Below are 25,231 nucleotides of genomic sequence, written 5' to 3' on the forward strand. Positions count from 1 at the left end.
TTATAAAGATAGTCAATGAGAAAATGAAGTCAAAACAGGTCATCTCATGTTTAAAACCGTAAATGCTGGCTAAATGTCGAATCATTTTATTGTCTCTGTTTGGCAGAGTGATAAAGTTGATAATATAACTACAGCATAATCATAAGTAACGCACAAAATAGAATAACTAGGAAGTATTTAACTATAATTAATGTAGATCAGCATAAATCCCTCGACGAAGTCATGGTGGCTCTATCTGGAGAAAGGTTTAGAAAGGAGGAGAGGACAATATGTGAAAGAATGAACCTCTGAGGCTACTGTGACAAAGGGTACCTACTGAGCAAAGTTTGTGGGGAACTCAACGGACAATGGTTCCCGGCCCTTTGGGGGCTTTCTTAAAAAAAAAAAAAAAAAAAAAAAAAAAAAAAAAAGAATAAGAGAGTTGATGTTACTAATTAGAAAATTTTGAAATAAAATTCCTCATTTAAATTCTTCGGGTGTGTTTTAGGTATAGTAGCACAGTCCTTTAATCTCATTGCCTGAGAGAGAAGTAGGCTGGTCTACATAGTGAGTTACAGAGTGACCTGAGCAACATAGTGAGGCTCCCTTTAAAAAAGTTTCAATTTTTGTGTCTTATACACAAGCATTAATTAGATTTAACCATGCTTAGCCTCCAAGGTTAGAGGAAATTTACCTCATTCAAGGTAGTCACATCATGGAGTGCCATATAAACACACATATGTATGCATAAGTTGTGTATATATATATGTATAGATATATATTAATTACTTGATAACAGTAAAAGTGAAAACAAATTTTATATAAATACTACAGATTAAATATCTTTTTTGGTGGCTTTGGAAATATCTAGGGAAGCTACAGTAAATTTTTAAAAATATATTTTATTAATTTATTCATATTACATTTCAATTATTATCCCATCCCTTGTATCCTCCCATTCCTTCCTCCTTCCCATTTTCCCCTTACTCCCCTCCTCTATGCCTGTGACTGAGGGGGACTTTCTCCCCCTGTATATGCTTATAGGGTATCAAGTCTCTTCTTTGTAGCCTGCTATCCTTCCTCTGAGTGCCACCAGACCTCCCCATCCAGGTGACGTAGTCAAATATGGGACACCAGAGTTCACCAGAGGGTCCTAGAAACCTACAAGAAGAACATTATGATGGGCAGATCTGGGCCCAGGAGTCCTGCTCAAACTATGGCACCAGCCAAGGACAATATGTGCAGTAAACTTCGAACTCCTACACAGATCTATCCAATGAACAGGACATTCTCCACAACTGAGTGGAGAATGGGGTCTGTCTTTTGCTACAATGAAATTGAAAGATGTATGACACTATTAAGAAAATTTATTCTTCCTGAACTGTTGAACTCGTTAGCACTAAATATTAGTTCTAACTGGTCCAAACAAAGTTTAGAAGATAACTCATATTTTAAAGAGAAAATTGTGTTGCTATTTTATTTTTTATTAATTTACCTGTTTATTGATTTTACATCCTGGTCATAGGCCTCTCCCTTCTCTCCCCTCAGTCTCACCCTCCCTCACCCCCTCAGAAATGGGGAGCCCCACCCACAGCCCAGCTCATTAAGTCACACCAGAACTTTGTCCTCTTCCCCTGTTGCCTAGCAAGGCAATCCAGTCAGGGAGGAGTTGATCAAAAGGCTGTGTGTTGCTATTTTATATGCTACCTTGTGCTTTTCTCAGCATGTCTGGATCCCATGACAAAGATAATATGAATTGAATTTAAATAACATTAAGTCACAGATAAAAATTAGCAGTAGACACCTCAAGTCACAGCAGGACTTATCACATCTTCTCCCACTGAGGCCAGACAAAGCAACCCAGCTAAGGGTCAAAAATCCAAAGGCAAGCAATGGGGTCAGAATTAGCCCCTACTCCCTACTCCCATTGTTACAGAAGCCACAAGATAAGCATGCTGCACATCTGCTACATGCGTGTTAGGGGTTTAGGGTCAGGCACATGCAAGCTCTTTGGTTGGTGCTTCAGTCTCTGTGAGCCCCCATAGGCCCTGGCTAGTTTATGCTGTAGATCTTCCTGTGATGTCTTTGACCTCTCCAGCTCCCTCAATCCTTTCTCCCACACTGCTACAAAACTCCCAGAGTTCTGTCTATTGTTTGGCTGTGGGTCTCAGCATCCCTTAGGGGACTCTTCTTCTTGGAGAAGAAGAGGGGTTAATGGGAAGAGGGGGCATGAGGATGGGACAGGGAGGAGAGGAGGGAGGGGGCTGGGATCAGGCTGTAAAGTGATTAAATAACTAAAACTTAAAAATCCAAATTAGCAGTGGAGAGCTTACTAAGCATGTGTCTGGCCCTGGATTCAATCTACACTAACACACACACACACACACACACACACACACACACACACACACACACACACAGGGACAGATGGACAGACATAAAAACACACATCAGGACTCATACACAAATACACACACACTAGTAAGACTGAAAATGCCAGCTCTTAGAGGCAAGCACAACAGTAGTAAAACTATCCTAAGTGAAGAAAAACACCCTACCACAATTCAGAATAAAATTTCTAATTCATTTGTACTAGTATTTCAAAAGCTAGAGCCAGCTGTGTAATGAATGACAAAGAGCAAGAGGGAAACTGGAGGGCTAGTTTCATCACGAGTGCTAAGTATTCCTATGACTAGCACTTGACACACTTCTGTGGTCCCTTAGAAACTTTTTAATATTGGGAAAATATGCTTAACAAAAATACCAAGGAGCAATATAAACACTAAAAAAAATCAGGGAAAACAGCATTAAGAGCAAAAGAGAATTATTACCAGAACGACATTTACCTGCCTCTTCCTAGTCTTCCACACACCTTTCAAATCAACCTTGGAATGGAATCCTAGGTGCATTCGGCCCCAGCATCACGTTAGAGGAGGAGCCCTGTGAGTAGGGTAAATAACTGTCATTACTTTGAAAATTAGCCTTGAATATGTGTCCCAATTAGTGCAACCATTAAACTAAATAGAGCATATCCATCCCCCAAAACAGAGTGGTTAATTCACTCATTATTAGTGAATCCTCAAATCAGTAGAAAATGCATTCGACACACTTTCATTTTAAGAACTTTAAATCTCATTGTTGGGAGCACACAAGATGCACTGCCAGAAGGTTCATATTTTATTCCCTCTTCTTACATAGATTTGAAGGTTTAAACTTTTTGATGATTAAATTTTATAATTTGTAATATAAAACTATTTGTGTTGTAGGATCCCAACAGAAAACATGACTGATTTCAATTGCCTCTTCAACACATACTTAATAAGCTATCTAGGCCTTTCCACAATTAACAAATTGGTAGTAATCATTTTCTCCTTTTAACACAATGTAAGGGTTATTATTCAATGATTATCTGAATTTCTATTTTCCAGCCTTATATCTTACTCAGCCAGTTTGTTTTCCTAGTGTCTTCCTCTTCTATCTGAAATATTCTTCTCATAATCTTTCCTTAAATAAATACATTATATCTAATAGGGATCCAAGGAATTTGTAGGACTTACTATTATATAGATAGAAAATGTATTTTAATCTACCCATCTAAGATGATTGATGGGTAATTATGACGTCGAAGGCTGTACTGACCCTATATTTAAAATTAGAACAGCACAGCCGACTGTGTTTGATGAACAATGTCTTACCCAGGCAGTGAAATGATTTGAGTGACATCATATGCTATCCCTTCTGAGAACCTGGACATTACTGTTTTTAAACCATATTCCCAAATGCATTTAAGATAAGGATACCCTTAATCCAGTGAACTCTGAAAGTATGAGGGGCCAGTCAATACTGAAGGAACCTATTTGAATTACACTGGCAACATCTCAGTGCTACTGTGATTCTTCCTTAGGTGTCACTAGTTTTCCACAGAGCCTTAAGTCTTCTACAGATCACATTTCAAATCATCATGTTAAACACAACAATTAAGGTAGACAGATGACACAGATAGTAAGTCAATTCAAGTACTACACTTTGCATCCTACTGTTTGTTAATCTTTCATTCTTTTTTTAATATTTATTTATTCTTTACCATGTATACAGTGTTCTACCTGCATGTAACTTCTGCAGGCCAGAAGAGGGTACCAGATCTCATAATGGATGGTTGTGAGCCATCATGTGGTTACTGGAATTTGAACTCAGGACCTTTGGAGGAGCAGCCAGCCCTCTTACCCTCTGAGCTATCTCTCCAGCCCTAGTCTTTCATTCTTTTATCTATTATTCTCTCAATATTAAGATTTTACCCAAACATGGGCTCACTGTTTACATTTCTTGTGTTACTGTTTCTTGAATAACTACTTCTGTATAATGCCAAAGCATATTGATTGCTTATTAAAGTATAGACAACTAGATAATTTTTTTGGATTATGTTTTTCTATACACATAGTTTAGAATTTCCAAACCAATCTGCTAGGTTTTCTCCAGTTGTTGGATAATAGTGATTCATGCCATCTCTATAACACATATAATCATGGGCTGAATGATATTTTTTGCTAGAAGGCATACAGTAAATTAATATTTTAAAATACTATATTGTTGCTAAAATACATAAAATACTTAGAAGAAATTCTATCAGTCTGTCTGGTTAGCATTAGTCATTCACATGAAATCAATATGATCACATTATTTACTTGTAGAGACACTGCAAACAAGAAAATAAATAGGTAAAATTTCAGGATAAAAAGTTCTTTCTCATATGTGGTTGAGGAGATGGGAAAAATCTGGAAGGAGTTGGAGGAGGGGAAAGACTATCAAAACATATTATTATATAAAGAAAATTTCAAAAAAGAATGGGGTTCACAAAGTTGTGTTTGCAAAGGTTCAATGGCATAAATTTACCAACAAAAGAAAAACGATCTTACAGTTTAGTATCCTGATTCTGACTTTAGCAGTGGGAACTCCATAGGCCACAGTGTTTATCTGTTAGCCTCTTTGTGTGCTATGAATCTAGACTACTGCCAGGAAACACAGTAGGTAATTAATAACTGTTGAATGGATTATGACTCTATGAACAAATAAATACAAAGCTGATCATGCAAGAGAATTTTATAAAAATACATTTTAGGTAGAATACACAGTAGATTTAAACCATAAAGAAGATAAGTACTTAGGTAATCAATCACTAAGTTAAGAAGAAAGTGGTTAGAGCGCCAGTGTTTCCTTCACAAATGAAGAAATTGGGTATGCACAGACAAGGTATTATTCCCAAAGGCCTGCAGAAGAGGATGAACATAAACTGAACCCACATCTCTGGTTCTCAGTCCAGACCACTTCCTGGGATGCCATCTGCCTACTCTATAGAAAAAAGCAAGAAAACAAAATCCCTTCCTCTCCTTAGAGCTACATATGACCCATCAGATAGAACACACTCTTTCCTCAATGCTCCTTACTATGGATGGCATCCAGTTCTCCAGTTCTGCCCATCATGGAGTCAAAATGATCAAAAAGTAACTTCTTTGCAGTTGTTTTCCTAATAAACTCATCTCTCACCTACAGAAGACTCTCCATGCACAGAACCATCTATACTGTTCTCCATTTGATCCCTCATATGAATCAAGATCTTACATCCAGTTGTTGTTTTTGTTGTTGTTATTGTTGTTGCATAAGGACAAACAGAGCATAGAGGAAAGAAAGATAAACAGTGTGAGAGATAGGGAAGTGAAAGTAATGGGAAGAAATAGCTATACCATCTTAGAATTCAAGCAGACAGCTGACACAGAAATATCAACCCCATAGTCAGCTCCCACACCTACATCAGGTCGGATCCCCAGTGTGCTGCTTTATTGAAGCCAGTTCCTGCTTCATATAAGTCCTATGATATTCTTCAGAGAATTGTAAATATATATATCTGGAAAGGGGGATAATTTTGGGAAAGAAGGTGACCAATGAGCAGGGAGTAGGGAGAAGAGAGAAGAGAGACAAGAAAGCTATAAATATGAACAGGAAGCAAGAAGAGATTTTTTGCCACACTGGATATACCTTCAGCATATGAGACCTCAAAGCCCGGCCCCTCAATGACACACTTCCTCTCTTAAAGTCACGTCTCTTAATGCCACTTCCTATGGCCCATGTATTCAAACTCATGAGTCTAAGGGGGCCATTCCAATACAAACCACCACACCACACCTTTTGAACTTTATCTGTAATGTCAACCAAAACTCACTGAAACTGCTCTTTGGAGGCATGCTTTTATTTTATATAATGTCTCTGAATAGATCTCATTAATGTTTGGATAGGAATTCGAAGGTACCTAAAGCATCATTTACTGTACTTTCTTATTTCCCTATGCTACTAACCAGAGGGCAGGTCAATGAAACTGGAATAAAATTTGCATATACTGTTGTATATATGATTTGTCCAATGTAGATGAACGGTAGCATATGTTTTTTATTATAATGAAAGAAAATTCCTTAACTACCAAAACAATAGTCCCACTTCAGTATTCTATATGAATGACAGAAGAGTAATCTGAAAGGAAACTAAGAGGAGTGGGGTATTACTGTGAGAGGTCTGACCATGCTTTTCTTTGGATAATGTGGACCTTGTGACTTTGGATTAAAAAAGTGTGGCCTAACAGTTCATCCAGTAGTAAGATGGAAGACTAGTATGTTGAGGGTGACTTGAAATGTGGGAGCCTGGATTAAGAGGTTTCAGAGGAGGAGAATGTTAGTATGTGGTCAAAAGATAGTTCTTGTCATATTTGGTTGAAGAATGTGGCTACTTTTTGCCCCTTTCCAAAAAATCTGGTGTAAGTCAAATGGAAGAGTTCTGGGTTAATTTTCTTGGTAGAGGAAATCTCAGAACAGCCCAGTATTGAATCCGTCTTGTGATTATTAGTGTTCATTCTCATAAAGATCTACAAAGAAAAGGAGCAAGCTGAGCAAATTTACAATTTGAGGAGAAAAGAGGCAAAAGAAATTAGAAGGAAAATAAGTCCTATAATAAGGGAGATAAACAGATTGAAGAAAATACTGATGCTAGGTGGAAGAAAGGGAGTGGTGACCTCAAGGCAAGATCTCACCCAGCTAAACTTGCAACTTGTGAAAAGGAATTTAAAAAACGAAACCCAAAAGAATCTAGAGCCAGGTATGGTAGGTAGTACACACCTTCAATCCCAGCACAGAGGAGACAGAGCCTAGCAGATCTCTGAGTTCAAGGCCAACCTGACCTACAGAGGAAGTTCGGGAACAACCAAACTGAAGTGGTAAAGAAAATCATCAAAATAGAATGCTGGTAATTGATATGACCATGATTTGAGTACCTAACAATTAACTTGTACAACTTACTTATCCTAAACAGCATGCAATAGCACTTTTAAAGTATTAGAAGTAAACCTTGCATTATAATTGAGCTATATTGATACAACACTGCATATTAGAGTAGAAGTAATATAATGTTGGTGAAGAATAGTCTTAAATTTCAATTCTATACCGCTGTATCTAAAATTAAACTTATTTTGCATCTATATACAGAATTCCATACCAGTGAATTAAAAATAACCTTTTGAGTGACAATTAAGGCATTAAATTGAGGAATAGATTCACTAATCTACTTTTTGTTCTACCTTCCCTATATATTTCTATATCTCCCCTTCTTTGTTTTCAACTCCTATCTACAAACCTAAAAATGGAAGATAAAGGAAAAGAGAGATATCCCTAAGTGCAACCTTGTTTTCTCTCTGACAAGGCAAAATAGTTAGATAATGTCTTAAAAAACCTCAGAGACATACAGAATATGGCATTTTAAAATGTTTCTGTTATTTTAAAGATTCATTGAAAATGAAATAGGTTGGCTCCTGGCAACACCCAGCCTATCTCAAAAAGGAAGATGAACATCAAAGAATCTCCTCATGGAGATAGCTTCAAATGTGGCAAACAGCTGAAGAAGAAGCTCCAACATTATAGAGAGTTTTGGGTGACTGCTCAGGGAGCAAACTGTCTCTGTCATCTTCTCCTTTGGGAAGCTGCTAACTTGTACCCTCTGTATACACAGGTAATTAATTTTATTCCTTCTCAAGTCTCTGATGGGGTTGAAGGACAGATAGTTTAGTTTTACAATTAAGCTTAGTCGTTTACGGGTTAAGATGTTTTTAGGTCTAGACAGATGTTCTAAGTTGATAATGATGAGATATGATAGCTACTGACAGAATTTTAGATGCCCCAAGATAGGAAAGATGTTTTCTTCAAGGCTGCCAAATACAAATAGCCAAAATACTAAGAATGTGACATTATATAATTCCTGACTGTTTCTTGGTTCTTCTTGCTGTAGGTAGTTTATTGTATATATGTGTAATAATATAAATGTATATGTAAAAATAAAAAATTAATAACAAAATGTTTTTAAATTATTGAAATAACACATTAAAATAATGGATAAATAAAACAAAGTAAATTTTAAAAATAGAATGCTGGCGAAGATGTAATTAAAATTAACAATGGGGCCATGTAATAGCCACAACAAGCTGCAGAACTTCCCAGCTTTGGCCAATTGGTTTTAACTTTATAGTCAAGGATATTAAAAATAGGGGTTGTGGAATCTCCCTCCACAACTAAGGAAAGCCAGAGAGCCCAGGTGTGAGACAGGAGTGTCCCTGAATGGAGGCCCAAAGAGGCCATTGTTTGAAGCGCTGAAGGGGAAGCCTAGATTACAGTGGAGACTCCCAGGTGTTGGAAATTCCAGAGCTATGGGATAGTTGCTAAAATGGCTGCCCAAAAAAAAGAAGTATGTTGCAGTCAGCAAAACTGAGAGGAGTTGCAGATCTGAAGAGCATTTTGAAATTAGACATGGAAATGCAGAATTTGAGTTTTGCTCACGTGGTTTTTGGTCTTGTTTTCCTTCTGTATTTACCCATCATGTTCTCTTTCCTCCATTTTGGAATGGTTATGTATACCCTGTGCCACTGTATTTTGGAAGGATTTGATATGCTTTTTCATTTTTATTTTACAGGGAATTACAGTGAAGAGATTTCATGAATCTCAGAAGAGAATTTGAACTTCGGGCTTTTAAACAAGTTTGAGATTTAGATTATGGGGATTTTGAAGTTGGGCTGAATGCATTTCTGCACTATGGTATGGCTACCAAACTGTGGGTGCTTTGGAGTGGAATGTGGTGGTTCAAATTGGAACGGCCTCCATAGGCCCATGTGTCTGAATGCTTGGCCCATAGGAAGTGAGGTTATCAGGAGGTGTGGCCTTATTCGAGAAAGTGTGTTACCATGGGAGAGAAGACCTTGAGTTTCATATGCTCAAGCTATGCTCAGTGGAGCAAATAGTCGCTTCCTCCTGCCTGTAGATCCAGATGTAAAACTCTTAGCTCCCTCTCCAACACCATTTCTGCCTGAATGACACCATGCTTCCTATCATGACTATAAATGGACTAAACCTCAACTCCAATTTTAAAAAATTTAATAATATTTGCTGTGGTCAAGGTGTCTCTTCATAGGAATAGAAATCCAAACTGAGACAAAGGTTAACACTATTTTATCTAGACACTGCTTATACTTGCTACATTTTTGTAGAAGTACTATAGAAATATTTAAATATATACTTTAGAAAGACATTTATGTCAAAGAAAGTAAAAACATCACAATTAATTCAATAAACAGGAAAATAATGTTGTAACATAGAAGGAGAACAGGCAGACTATGTAGAAAGAAACCATGCTATGACAATTACAGGCAGATTTTTACTTTCATGGACTTGACTCAGAGCAAAAATAAGTGTTCCCAGTAGAACAGGATAATTATGCATTGTCATATGTACATAAAAAGGGGAAAATACTTTGCATTGCAATTCCAAATAGCATAAAGACCTTCTGTTGTTTCAGTCCTTGCTATTCTGGATACCAGATGTGTATACAACCTGTGGTCATCTGAGAATACAGAGACTGATTGTGATTTAAGGATAATTAAGGACAAAATTAATTAACAAAAATCAAAGAATATCTAAGAAGATAGATGTCTTATGTCCATGGATAAGCAAATGGAATATTGTCAGCATGTTTTCATTCTGACATTTATAAATTCAGATAAAACGCAAGTTAAAAAATTATCAGTGTTTTACTTTTGTGGATACTGACAAACTGCATCTGAATTTGAAAACAGAGCAAAATCCTAAAATAGTCATAACTATATCAAGGAAAGTTTAGAAACTCAAACAGTAGTACTTCAAGGTTTACACTAAAGTTCCTGTAAGAAAGACAGTATGTTATCAGTGAAAGAAGAGATCAACGGAACAGAATAAAGGCTGCAAAAATAGAGCTACGTAAATATAATCAACTGGTATTTGACAAAGGGATAGAGACACTCTTTTCAAAGAGTGATGCTGGTAAGACTGGATAATTATGAATCCAAACACATACTTTCCACACTTCACGAAAGTTCACTGCATGTGGACCATCAGCTTAGGTGTAAGTGCAAAGCCAGGCAGTAGAAGGGAAGGGGAATGAATAACTCTGTTTACATAGATATTTTCTGATCTACAACCCAAAAGAGAGTCCTTGAAGAGAACGCTGAGAAATATCTTAATCAGGGCTATATAGCCTAATCCTCTCCAAACAGTTCCATCAACCAGAGGCCTGGTATTCAAACATAAGGGCCTATGAGAGTTGCTTTCATTGAAACCACCCCAGAATAGTAATAGAAACAGTGTCAATTTTCTTGCCTTTAGAACTCCTCCTTCAAGTGTGTTATTTCTTTGTTCATTTCATAAAATTTGAATGCTAGTCAGTCTTTAGATTTAGTTCATGGAATTTCATGCTAAAGAGCCTATTGACGTACAAAACTGAAGACAGGAAATAGAAAAGTTCACAGCACAGATTATGCTTTTTAGACACTTAAGGAGTGAATGAATAAAACGCCATTGTTTTCAGAACACATGGCTGTACACATAAAATGAGTTAAACCTTAATGGAAATGTGATAGTGATAAATCATAGAACAGGATTTCAAAAGTACATTTCAATTTATTCAATTAAATTATATTATTTTATAAACTTATTATCACATAAGTTACATTATTAAATATAATATTAAATTTGTAATATAATTTATTAATTTAAATTATGCCACTTAAGACACATAATTTAATAGATAAGTGATAAACATAAAAGTAAAATTTAAAACTCAAACAACACAATCAATCTTTGGTGTATCACATAGAAAGTCTTTAACTGTAACATCTTCATGGTTTACTTTAAATGAAAAAACTTTCCTTTTTACAAATATTTCAACTACATTGTCCCTATTAAACCTATCAACAGTATGGCTGATCTTTAAATCACTGATCTCTCTCTATATTGGCTCCCCATTTGAGCTCTATGCTCTAATTTCTGTCAACCTCTGTTTCTTCTCAGTACTCTACACATAAAATATATAGCCATTTGTTTATTTGCTTCATATAATAATTACAAAATGATAAGAAATCTCAAATGATAAACATATATGTATGGAATATTATTTGGAGCTAGGGGATCCAAACTTATATAAGTAGCATGTAATATACCTGGCCATATTGGACTAATTCTTTTGTACAGTATTTGATATGTTTACTTGTTCTGATTCCTCCAAAACAAAAGAATCATTCATTCCATTAGTTTTGAATATAGTTCATTTACAATAAAATTCTATAAAATGTACTTTTTAAAAAATGAAATATTTATTTCTCCAACTTTAACATGCCTCCTGAAAATCAGCACACCACCTGAGCAGTGAAAATACAACAATAATTATGGTTGCTGCCGTTGAGGATTCTTTATAAACAGTGACAGTCACAGTACCAAAAGTGAATGACACACTGACAGAAAGGCCATGAATGGCTTCCAGAAACTTTCAAAATCTGAAAAATTGTTTTCTTCACTTTAACCTATCTGAAGTTTGGTCATTATCAATGATCAGAGTAAACAGTGGTACAAATAGATCAGGAAATGGGAAACAACCCTGAGAAGGAACACAGCTACTCTTACATGCTGTGGCCTTTCTAACGACACTGTGTCCTAACAAACGCTGACTTCACTGAAGCAGAAAATATAACTTTCACAGATGCTTACCCAGTAGTTTTGAAAATGTGAACATTTGAATTCAGAATTAATATTTAGTCTGAGCACTTGTTTGCTTAAATTCTGGTCAAATATATGTTCTAATTATCATCCATATTTGATAGTAAATAAATGTTCATATCTACAAAATGACTTGAAATCCTTGCCCCATAGAGGAAGAAGTACAAATTATAATTGATGACTATTGTAATTACTTACATACATGGAAAACAGAGTTCACATTTACAAATGCATGTCCACTGAATGTGACTATATGAATGAAATGGAGTGTATGCATGCAATGCAATAACACTCAGTCTTTTAAGGAATAAAATTATATATGCTACAACATTGGTGAATTTAGAGGATCCTATATTAAGTAACATAAATTCATCATAACAAGACAAAAATATGGCTGCATATTTAAGAAATATATAGACTATTCAAATTAAAATATATCTGTAGAAAAGTATTAGTTAGGAGCTTGAGTGACTACATAAATAAAAACTATTCTTTAAATAATAGATAATTTCAATTTTAGTAGAGTAAAAAGAAAAAAACCTAGATCTAAATGATGGTCATGTTTTCCAATAATGTAAATGGAATTCATGACATCAAACTGTCCCCTGGAGGGGGAGACCTGGTGGCACTCAGAGGAAGGACAGCAGGCAGCCAAGAAGAGACTTGATACCCTATGAGAATATATAGGGGGACGTAATCCCCCTCAGGAACAGTCATAGGGGAGTGGAATAATGGGAAAATGGGGGGGGGGAGGAATGGGAGGATACAAGGGATGGGATAAACATTGAGATGTAACAAGAATAAATTAATAAAAAAAAAGGAAAAAAAAAGAACACTAAAAAAAATAGTTAAAATTTAAAAATCATATTATACATATTTTACCATGCTTATGTAATTTATATGTTAGTGTATGAGTAAGTCTCTAAAGTTTAGATTTTTTTAAACCTGAATTATAATGTAGAGAAGAGCAATTGAAAGCTACATGGTCTTTGAAATATATAAGATTTGTAAAACGATGCCCGCCCATCTTTTTGGGAAAGAATGAAAAGTTAGTTTAGGCAGAGTTCCTTAGGAGCTAGGAAACTGGTCCTGATAAGGCTGTGAGGATACCCTTCAGTGAGATGTTATATATTATGCAAATATAGCAGCACATTATCTAGGACGTCCTTGTCAATAACCAGAGGGTTATTGACAAGCTTAGGTATCAACCACTGCTGCTGCTGCAGAGTGTAGCGCCGGAAGTAAGTATGAGTTTCTCCAGTGGAGGTCCCAGGGCAGTCAGGCTCCAGGCAGAAAAGGGTGAAATGCAGGGTCAAAGGTTCCACCTCTTCCAGGAATGTTGTTGTTCAGGCAGAAAAGGGTGGACCATGGAACCAAGATCCCTGACAGAAGATCTCCAGTTCAGCTGGAGGTGTGGGAGAAAAAATTTCTCCCCAGTAAGTGTTACTGTTCTTTTAGCTGGGCTGCCAGCACTAGGCCAGAAGGCAGCAGGAGCTCAGGGCTCTGCAATTTGAGCCAGCAGCAATGAGGGAATCTAGAGGCTATGTCTAGAAGGAAGGCTCTGAAACGTAGAGGAGCCCTGTTTGGTTCTGGTAGACAGAATGGCTGCTTTAAGAACAGCAGGCTTTTATGAATAAGGCCACTATGAACATGATTGAGCATATGTCCCTGTTGTATAGCCAGAACATGGAAACAGCCTAAGTGTCTCTCAGTAGAAGAATGGATAAAGAAACTGTGGTACATTTACACTATGGAATACTACTCAGCTATTAAAAACAAGGAATTTCTGAAATTTGTGGATAAATGGATTGAACTAGAAATGATCATAATGAGTGAGTTAACCCAGAAGCAGAGAGACTCAAATAGTATATACTCACTTATAACTGGACACTAGTCCAAGAGGCATGTCCTATGAAAGTCTTCACTTACCAGGAAAGTGAGATAGAGGTGAGGACATCCTAAGGTGAGAGAAATATAGGAGATATGGAAATAGATGGATCCAGAGGGTCCTAGAAACCTACAAGAAGACGATTATGATGGGCAGATCTGGGCCCAGGGGTTCTGCTCGATCTATGGCACCAACCAAGAACAAAATGTGCAGTCATCATCAAACCCCTACCCAGATCTAACCAAGGGACAGAACATTCTCCACAGTTAAGTGGAGACTGGAGACTGACTTTCACATGGACTCGGGTGCCCCATATTTGGCCATGTCCGCTTGATGCGGTGGCCCGATGGCACTCGGTGGAAGGATAGCATACTACCAAGAAGAAACTTGATACCCTAGCATCATATTCAAGGGGAGGAGGTCTCCATCAGTCACAGTCATAGGGAAGGGGGATGGGGTGAAAACGGGAAGGAGGGAAGAATGGGAGGATGCACAGGATGGGATAGCAATTGAGATGTATTATGAATTATTTTATTTTTCAATTAAAATAATTATAATAATTATAATAATAATAATAAAAGAACAGCAGGCTTGCTCCCCTCTGCAGAAGGGCCACTCTGTGGCCAGAACAGTGCAAGAAAGATGATGGCAGTGATCTGTGGAAGTCAAGGAATAAATTCTTTGGAGTAGAGGTGAGGCCTTCTTTCCCAGAATAAATAATGAGTCTCAGATGGTCATGGTGGAGGAAAGGAGTGAGAAAGCATTTATTTCATGAATCAGGACACCTTGGGCAGGGGGAGGGGCTTCAGGGGTGAATGTGTTTGATTCGCTGAGGCTAGGAATGCCAGGGATACTTCATTTACATACAGCAGTACAATCCTCTCATAAGAAGGGGAACACAGCACTTGATTGTCCTATGAGCAGTGCTGGGTGGTGCTGGGGGGGATTTGGGGTAGGGGGGGATTTGGGAGGAGGATGGAAGAACTCCAGGTATGGTAAGAGGTATAGAAAAAGGTCACTGGCTGAAAGCTAAGGTACCAAGACATATCATTAGCATGTGGAGGGTATTTCCGGAAATCCCCAGGTGCACACGGAACTGGTTTGTTATCAGGATAGGATTGGTCCGGTTATCTTCCTAGGGATATGTGACACTCCTTAGAGAATCAGTGGCTTCTCCAGATTTGGGGGCGGGAGGGGGGGAATTAATCTATTAACACCTATCTCAGGGATTTTCTGCTAATGCCAGACTTCAACCTTAACAGCAAAGTCCAAAAAACATGCAAACTTTTAGGTATAAATTTTGATTTAAGCATTTTCTGAAACACTGTTTCCCTTGGATTATTAGACTATTTATCCCTAGTGATTTGTATTTAAACATTTATAGAATATTAAGATGATTATGTCACTAATTTGTTTACATTTTATTACCTAGAGTAAGATGCTCAGAGTGTTTACCACAGTCAGAGCCAACACCTCAATATGTTTTTTGGTTGCACACACCCATCTAGCTTCTAAACAGTTGAAACAATTTTGTCTACTATTTTAATAATTACTGAAAACATAAAACATAAATTTTGGTAGAAATACAGAAACTATACTGTTCCACAATTAAGAAAGCTATGGTATAAATAAATAAATAAATAAATAAATAAATAAATAAATAAATAAATAAATAAGAGAATGGTTATGTGAGCTACTGAATAAAAGGGAAGGTCTAGAATGTCTTTAGGAAAGATTTACAAACAGACCTAAGCATAAAGATATGCACTATCTTTAAACAAAGTGTAAATAGATAACTATGAGCTTATTTGCAGAAAATAATGGGAAATGGGGTGGTCACATGAGCTTGAAACCAATGTTGTCAAGTGCTTTTGCTTCTAGGTCATCGTTTTACTTTTTTAGCATTTTTAGGAACTCAACACCCAAAAAGCTTTTGTTTGTGTTTATTGTCTATATCGATACTTTTTCTCAAAACGGAGACAAATTTAAATCATAACAACAGGCAAGTAAACAATGCACTAGCATTCATATCAATGCTAATCATCAAATATCACTTAAGGTGTGGGTAACCCTCATAAGAGCAGAATATTCACAAATGTGAAAGAGGAATTCATGCTTTAAATATAAGAATCAAAGTAGTTTTGAACATGGGGCAACTTGCAAGGATTTCAGGAATTCCATGCATTCCAGAGGCTCACATTATGGACAGCAAGTAGCCAAGAAGAGACTTGATACCCTATGAGAATATATAGGGGGACGTAGTCCCCCTCAGGAACAGTCATAGGGGAGGGGAATAATGGGAAAATGGGGGGGGAGGAATGGGAGGATACAAGGGATGGGATAAACATTGAGATGTAACAAGAATAAATTAATAAAAAATAAATAAAAAAAAAAAAAAAAAAAAAAAAAAGAATAGCTGGGCCATCATGCCATGTTGGTCATGGCTGTGGCGTTAAGGCCACATAGGTAAGTAGGACTGTTGGTTGCTTCCCCCCTTTGGGAGCCTGTATGGTAACCTATGGTAGCATGAAATTTATTCCAGAGGGAGGAGGCATTCAGGTGAGTACAGCACAAAATATGGAAGGACACATCCAATGGTTTGGAGAAAGGAAAGGGAAGGGGGAAATGATGGAATTATATCTTAATAGCTAAACATGAAGTAACAAAAAGAAAAGATATTAAGGATTGCAGAGTGAAACATATACTGTTTTTAGATTATCTGTATTTTCAGTAGGCCCTGGTTATATTTTAAAATAGCCTTAGTTAACCTGGGGTAGGGCAGACAATCCTATAAACTACTTCCCATAGTGGGGCAGGTATCACATACCTGCCTGAATGCCATGCCATCTGCTTCTAATAACTTCTATCAAGCTACCTCCCATCCATAATCCCAAATATTTGTTAAAGTTATTCATCTGGGCTGAATTTCCATCTACTCTGGCCACATGCTTCTCCTCCATCTAACCCATGGTGACTTTCTTCTCCTCTCTCTCTTTGGGTCTTCCTCTTCTTCTTCCCAGGATTCCTCTTTCTCTCTCCCTCTTAGTCACACCTCTATCTTCTCTGCCCTACCCAAGTGGGATGGCTTTTTATTAATCAAAAGGAGGTGGGTCACAGAGACAGCAACCAGTCGTTAGCATCAAAATACTTTAGACCATCCTCCAACAAACATAAGAATAAGGAAGTGATTCAGACAGTAAAGTATACTCCCCACTGTTACTGAAAGCCAAGATGTGTATTTAAAAACAGAAAAATAATAAATAAATAAGTAAATAAATAAATAAATAATTGAGGGATCATAGGGAGAAATCTGTGAGGAAGTATGGAAACACAGACTAGAGACAAGTATAAAGCCTTGAAAAAAATTTCTGTCAATACATAGTATGTATGTGGGTACAGTTCTGAGAAACAAGAAAGACAGGTTTCCCACAGGATCAGTAGAATTTACAAACAATCAAGAGAGTAGACAGGATAGTATACTAAGAAGGGTAATAAAGGAATTCCAAAGGAAAAATGAATTTCAAAGTAGAATCAAGAAATTATGTCAGGTATTTTAATGTTAGGGAAAGTAATCATTGAGTTATGAGTCAAAGAACTATAATAGAGGAGTGTATAAGTTGTAGTTAGTGGTTCACATTTACACACCCACCATCTGAAATACCAATATAAGAGTAATACATCTTTAAAACCTTCTGAGGTCATAAAGGAGCCAATCCATCAAATTATTAAAAGTCACCAAGTTATATGGCAAAAACAAAACAATTGAAAGAGAGGCAATTCTAAAATCACATATAAATCCATTCAAAACTTTGATATTGACAGAAAGCGTAAAGAGGGAGTAGGGAAGGGATAAAAAATGGCTATAACTTGGATTTGACTATTAAGAAAAGGAAGTGCTGGTGAGCAAAAACTAAAGAAAGGAGGGGAATGTCAGAGACATTTTTCATTTCATTTCAGAAACAGTAGGTCAAGAATAGAGTCTTTAGCTTTTTTTCCTGTCGTTGCTACAGTCAAGCCTGAGAGGAGGAAGATGGTCATCAATGAAAATCTCATTTCCAACTTTGCGAAATGAGATCCCACCTACATCAAAGGAGTGATGCTCTTTCTGAGTGTTATGGAACCCACTGATATTTTAGTAACATTGAGAATCTGGATGGAGCTCTCTGAAAGGGTGGAAGAAAAGTATTTGTCATCTTTCCTCCTTCTGATGACCATCATGCCATTTGTGATGCGTGCAAACCATATGAAACATGACACTTTTCTCATGACTTATAGCAAAGTCTCTATGACACCTCTTGCTTATTTTCCCGCAAGGTCACCCAAAACAACTTTGGCTCTTTACAGGAGCTTGGGAGCACATCACATGACATAGCAGCACTGAGAAGTCTACAGTTGGTCCCAGAGGATGAGTACAGCACCATCTCTGCACATGCCAATGCTATTGAAACTGTGAGAAAGGTCATGACTGAGCAGAATGGGTGGTGTTTTCACACAGCTTCTCATCTGCCCTTCCATAGTGTGTCAGTTATGAATATGACCTTTTATCTGGTGAAAGTTGACATATATAATGACCTTAAGTGGGTGGCAACCCAGACATCTGAGATCCCATAGAAGTTAATCTTAGGATACATCAAAAAACATTATCTTGTATAGTTTTAACAGTGACACTTACTTTTGGGCCTTTGACATTGGCGTTCCTATTTTCCCCATTAACTACTTTATCAAAATTACTATGTTTATCAAAATGAATTAGCTAAAGGAGTATCATTATAGTTTATACTATGTTCAAAGCCTTAAGGAGTAAGCGCTCCTGGACCTCCTGCCAGACAGAAAAAAAAAAAAAAAAAGAAAAAAAAAAACCCACAAGCATTAAAAAATAAACCTTCAGCTCTCAGGGCATGTTTGAATCAACTCAGCATTCCATCCCTAAGAATCTGTTCTTCCCAGAGTACTAATATAGGTTAATGCTACTGGTGCAAAGTCCAAAGGCCTATAGTCTTTAGTATCCAACCATAAACAATTTTCAATTTAAAATTAAAAATAAAATTTTAGCCATTCAATTAATAATATTAGCTAAGTTTCAAGTGTTCAAAAACCATGCCTACTCTATTGGACAGTACAGATACTAAAAACTCTATCACAGCATTATTTGATAAGACATAGCTCCTATGGAGATTCTTATTCTAAAGCTGGAAATTACCACATTTTGTAGGAATTGGCATTCTTGAGTATTCACCATGTTTCACACATACCTGATCAATTGATTACATTTCAACTCTACAGGTGAAAAATGACTAATAGACATATAACATGCTTCATATTGCATTACAGCAGAGGCGAGAAATAAGCTCAACAGTTGTGAATCAAAGAGAGAAATGATGGAAATGGTTGTCATTATTTTTCAAAATGAAGATATGCAGGCAGCTGATAGCAGTATGGTTTTTCACTCCAGTTATAAGAGTAAATAAATAAATAAATGCATCAGGACAAAGTATGGACAACTACAAGAACAAATGAGTGAGTTCAAGTTACCTATTGGTACTAAATTACTAACTTGATCTTACTTAAAAGGTACAAAAATATAATAAAGTTTTCATAGTAACTCTAACTAGCCCAATTTACTCTATAAGTGGGCCTCTTTCATGTGAGGAAGATACTGTTGCCATAGAAATGAACACAATGCCCCTCTTTCATGCTTACTTAAACATTAATTCACTAATAGTCCTTTTTATTGGAAGTGCATCAAAATTTACCTAATAGGGTACAACAACAATTGCAGGTGAAACAAAAGAAAATTTCACTACTAACAGATTTACAGAGTATACACCATTTCTTAATACTTAAGAAATGTGACAGTTACCTAATACAGCATTCACCTTCTTTCTTATACAAGAACAAACCATCTCCCATTGTTTTATTGTCCAATAAAAATACAGCTTCTCCTTTACACAATCTTTAATTTCTACTTCATGTGTTTAGTTGATTATCTCAAGATATATTTTAAAACATCATTATATACAGTTAACCTAGCTCAACTAGTAAGATTATCACTGATATATTTCTGAATGTTTCTTTAAAGGATATCCATGATATTGTTCCAAAGGTAGGGGAATGTAACTTAAAAAGGGAAGGTTTGTAAGTTTGCATGCTCACTGGAAATCTTGACAATTGAAAATTATAGGATTAGTATTTGTTGAAATTGATTTTTGTTTTAAAAACACTAGGTTAGATGCACCCCTGTAAACTCAAGTGATTAATTTTATTCCTTCTCAAGTCTCTGATGCGGTTGAAGATCAGATAGTTTAGTTTTACAATTAAGCTTAGTTGTTTAGGGGTTAATATGTTTTTAGGTCTAGATAGATGTTTTAAGTTGATAATGATGAGATATGATAGATACTGATTTACATTCAGAATTTTAGATACACCAAGATAGGATAGCTGTTTTCTTCAAGGCTGCCAAATACAAATAGCCAGAACACTACGAATGTAACAATTATATAATTCCTGATTGTTTCATGGTTCTTCTTGCTGTAGGTAGTTAATTGTATATATGTGAATCATATAAATGTATAAGTAAAAATATTTAATAAAAAAGAAAAACACCAGGTTAGAAACAATAGTTCAGTAAACACAGCAGCCCATAAACCACAGTATTTTGTTTCTGACTCATCAATAGATAATTTAGGAGGGTATAATTTCTTAGATAGTTTTTAATGTTGCCTTTCTTAAGAATATCTTCCTTTGATAATGTAAGCAAAACACTTTGGAAGGTGTTTAAATTTTCCAACTTGTGCATTTTAGTATTTTTCTCAGCTAATCTTACCTTTTCCACAATCTGTTTCCCACAAAAACATCCCTGATTCATGGTAACAGTGCCACAATTTTTTTTTAGGGAAGACCTACCAGATTTCTTTGTAAAATTAAGCATGAGAGTATAAGAGATTGTTCTAAAATATTCACTATGACCTGACTTTTCCTAGGGAGTAATATCAGATTAACTGCTTGATGCTACCAAACCCCATTGCTACCCATGCCACCATTCAATAGGTTTTAATACCTCCATCTCTGTCCTTTTCCTCACCGTCAGTTTTCCTGGCATTCTTGCCCTAAGCCCTCTCTACAGTTCTTCCCCAATATTGTTACTCCCACAATATATACACATTTACTGTGCAACTCCTGTTGTCAGTCACTTGATGTCTGAGAAACCACAAAACACAAGAGCTGTTGTCATCTAGTCTCTAAGCCTAAATAACAGATAGTAACAAGTGAACTGAGACTCCAGCTACATTTACATTTCTGTCTATGTGGCCATTTTCGCATCAAATAATCCCTTATTAAAGAGAGTGAATTGTGAGCAATCCTTTTGGAGGTGTTTGTCTCAATAACCAATCTACTTTATAACGTTAGGTCACTGAACAAAATTCTCTCAAAGAAGAATTTGCTCCAGATTTGCTTTACTCTAAGCAACTTTAAGACACCTTTCAATGAGTATTCTTTTATCAGCTGTTTACTAAGTGTTGCTGTTTGAACTCATGCTGCTCATCGGCCTTTGCGTCTCATTTGTATTCCTGCAGTTATTCTACTACTGTTGAACTGCTGAAATGGTCATCAAAATGTAATAAGTTGATCGAAAAGTCTCAGATATTGCTTTAGAATAAGCTTATTCCTTTTATGAAAGATGCATCTGTATTTGACTTTGTAAGATAATAAATTCATGGAAAACCCAACTGGGACCTCTAACATAGTCTCCTACAATATATAAATTTTATACTAAATAAGACCATAATATTCTCCTCCACAACTCAAAGAAACATCCCCATAGGAAATGGAGATGCTAAAATATTAATAGCTTACCCAGGTTTTCTAAGCCTACCAAGACACCTTAAGCTTCATCACAGCCTGAACACTGTGAATCATCACGTTCACATAATCGACACTCTCCAGATGTTCTTCGGCTAGATTCCAGCCTAATGTTTCTGACATTTTAAGATAGAAAGGTTTTCTGCTTTTTATCCTGAAAGAAGGTAATATCAAAATCAACTTATACGGTCAGTAAATATTGTCATAACCACTGTTACAGGGCTGGTAATATTGTAAAAAAGTTATGGCAATGAAATGATTAGCCATGATAAACAAAATTACTGCCAGCGAATTTTTGTTTGTTGTTTCAGTGTTAGAGTGTGCATTTTTCAATGCCCTCATTTTAATCTTTCTTTTGAAATTGTTATTTCTCTAGTCAACCCATTCTCAACCTATGTTGAGGCCATTCTAAAACCTAACATTAGCCCAAATAACTGTTTTCTCTGTATGTCTTAGCTTCTTTTCCCATGAGTCTAATAAAAGAACCCAGCAGAAGAAACTTAGTAGTGAAGGGCTTATTTTGGCTCACAGTTTGATAATACATTCTGTCACTGTGGAGAATGCAGCGGGCCACACTGTAACTACCTTGAAGAAACAGAACAATGAATGCTTGTGGCTTGCACACGCTCTCCTTTTACATAGCCCAGGATCCAAGCGAATGGTGCCACTCACATTTAAACAAATCAAAATAATCACTCCTAAGTATGCTCAGTGATTCACCACTCAAATGATTCCAGGCCTCATCAAGCTGACAAATGAGATAATCATCACACTCCAAGTGATGGTTATTTTAATTCTCAACTTGACAGAAAGCAGCATCACGTGAGATGGGGGTTTGAATGAGGTCTAGAAAAGAACAGCCGTTAGACATGCCTGTGGATGAGTATCTTGGTCATATTACTTGAGAGAGGGTGATGGATTGACTCTGTGTGGGCAGCAGCATTCCCTTCGCAGGGGATCCTGAGTTCTGTAGGAGCTGGGGGAGTGAGCTAAGCACTGTCACTCACACATGAATTCATTTCTATCTCCTTGGGGATAGGGGTGGAATACAACTAGATGCTTCAAGCCTTGCTGCCTTTCCAAAAAGAAGTACTGTCGCATGGAATTGTAAGCCAAATAAAGCTTTTTCCTTAGGGTTTTTTTTTTTCAGGATATCTTATAAAACAGCTATCATCTTTGGGGACAGATTCTTACCACATTGCTCTTCTTGTCACTGATCATTCAACATAGCTAGCCAATCCCTGACCATCTGCTCTTGCTTTGTCTATAGACACTATGTGATCACCAGTATCCACCAAACACACTATAATATAACAATTGGGATATACAACCTGAAGGCAATACCCATTTTTTTCTCTTCCTTGAAAATATATACAAAATTCGGCAATTATAATTGTTATTCCAACTGCATACACTAATTCTCTAACCCAAACCACCATTATTACTTACATGCATTTCGTCGCAGCTTCTTAGATAGACGTCATCCTCAGCCTTCCTCTTCCATACACGGCCTAAAAATTCACTAGATTACACCCAAACAAAAGCAATGCTGTGTTTCAAAGCCCACTTGTCAAAGTAGAAATGTTTTAATTTCATTAAGGTTAAAAGCAAAGTGCTTATAATTAGCAAAAATAATAATAGTGTTAGAATCTTTTGACTACCTATGCTATGTCCTGCATCTGTCCAACTCTTAAGGGCTGCCCTCCTGTTCCTTATATTAAGCATAAAATAATATTTTCCCTTTAATGGTGTCTAAACCCACTATTTGACATCCATGAGATAAGTACATTTTGTTTAATATTTCAATGTATCTATTTTTCCTACTTCATGGTTCTTCCTTGATAACATGAGCCTGTTTTTCTACTATGTGCAGAATGGCAGATGTCACTCTTCAATAACCCAAACATTACATCCCCTTACTCCATTTACAGTTAATCATAGAGTCCAGTGTTATCTGGATTTCTCTCTCTCTCTCTCTCTCTCTCTCTCTCTCTCTCTCTCTCTCTCTCTCTCTCTCTCTCTGTGTGTGTGTGTGTGTGTGTGTTAAATAAATTGATTAGATGGTCCTGAAGACAATTTCATTTCTGGCATAGCTTCCCATTTTCTATTCCCTACTGACCAAACCTCACTTCCTTTTCCAAACCTATCACGTCCAGTTTTCACTGCTCATATATTTTTTATTTAATTTTTATTTTTTAAATTTTTATTATAATTTATTTCACATTACATCCCCATTGTAATCCCTGTCTCTTATCTTCCGGTTCGCACCCGCCCTCTCTTTTCTGCCCTATTCCCCTGCCCTGGACCTCTGCCTGGGTGGTTTTCCTCCCCCACTGTCTGTCCACAGCCCATCAGCAGGAAAGCCTGCATCCCCTCCCTCTGTGTTCCCACAGGGCCTCTGCCAAATCACAGGCACCAGAGTTCTTGTCAGAGGCAGATTCCTGCTCTGGTGTATTTTATTTTTATTTTTGAAATTATAATATGATTATATTATTTCCATCTTCTCTTTACTATATTCATACCTTCTCATATATCCCTTCTGTTCTTTTTCAAATTCATGGCCTCTTTTTCATTAATTGATGTTATGTGCATATTATATATATCATACATACACATATGCATTTACATATGTATAACACACATATGTTCTTAAATATAACTTGCTCAGTTCATAACTTTAGTGATAGAGCTATGGTCTCTCCAATTAGCTTGGTGGTGAATATCACACATACAATTATCATCTCAATCATTTTCTGTAACTAAAAATATTTTTAGCTTCTCCAGTCCACTGCTTTACACCTGCCAAACCACTGGGCCTGTGGAACTCTATCCAACAACTCTTCAAACCATTTTTATGTTTTTTTTCAAATACCAGAAAATTATCATTTTTTATTGTGATTGAATATATTCTACAATTCTGCATTCTTATTGTTCTTATACTATTACAGAAATAACTGTGTAGGAGCATTTTTTGTTCCAACATATTTCAGAAAATGAACTTCTTACACAGAGCAAACACTGTAAAACTTTAAACCAAAGTTATCCAACTAAAGAGCCCCAAGAGATGTAACAACTACATTTAATGTGGTATCTTGAAAGCAATGCCCCCAAAAGGCGTGAATCAAAAGTCAAGGACATATTAATGAAACATACACTACAGTTAACAACAGTGTGTCAGTACGGCTTTGTTAACACAGATATTTTGTATCATCTCAATCATGTTGGAAAATATGTTGGCTGAAACACAGGATTTTTCTCTGCTGCTCATAATTTTTCAGTATGACTAAAATAAAAAAGGATATGTTAGGAGAGACTTTAAAGCACAGGAATTCATTTTATTGGTAGAATGTTTGCCAGGTCTAGAATTCAGTTCTCATTACCACAAGCAGATTTTAATTAC

General features: G+C 36.5%; 1 protein-coding gene across 6 annotated transcripts in view; it reads right to left on the reverse strand.

Moving 5' to 3' along the window:
- The window catches only part of Foxp2 (forkhead box P2), a 461,746-nt gene that overhangs the window by 348,627 nt on the left and 87,888 nt on the right, over positions 1–25,231 (reverse strand). For 2 of the 6 annotated variants that reach the window (XM_051151912.1, XM_051151911.1), the window contains exon 1: positions 2,826–3,111. The exons of 1 other annotated variant lie outside the window; for it this stretch is intronic. The gene's annotated coding sequence lies outside the window, so the exon portion shown is untranslated. Of the gene's footprint in view, positions 1–2,810; positions 3,123–25,231 lie in introns of those variants that run through there. 3 more of the 6 variants (XM_051151906.1, XM_051151905.1, XM_051151913.1) reach the window with 3 other exon arrangements.

This window comes from Acomys russatus, chromosome 10, assembly GCF_903995435.1.
Source record: "Acomys russatus chromosome 10, mAcoRus1.1, whole genome shotgun sequence".
Taxonomy (NCBI): Eukaryota; Metazoa; Chordata; class Mammalia; order Rodentia; family Muridae; genus Acomys; species Acomys russatus.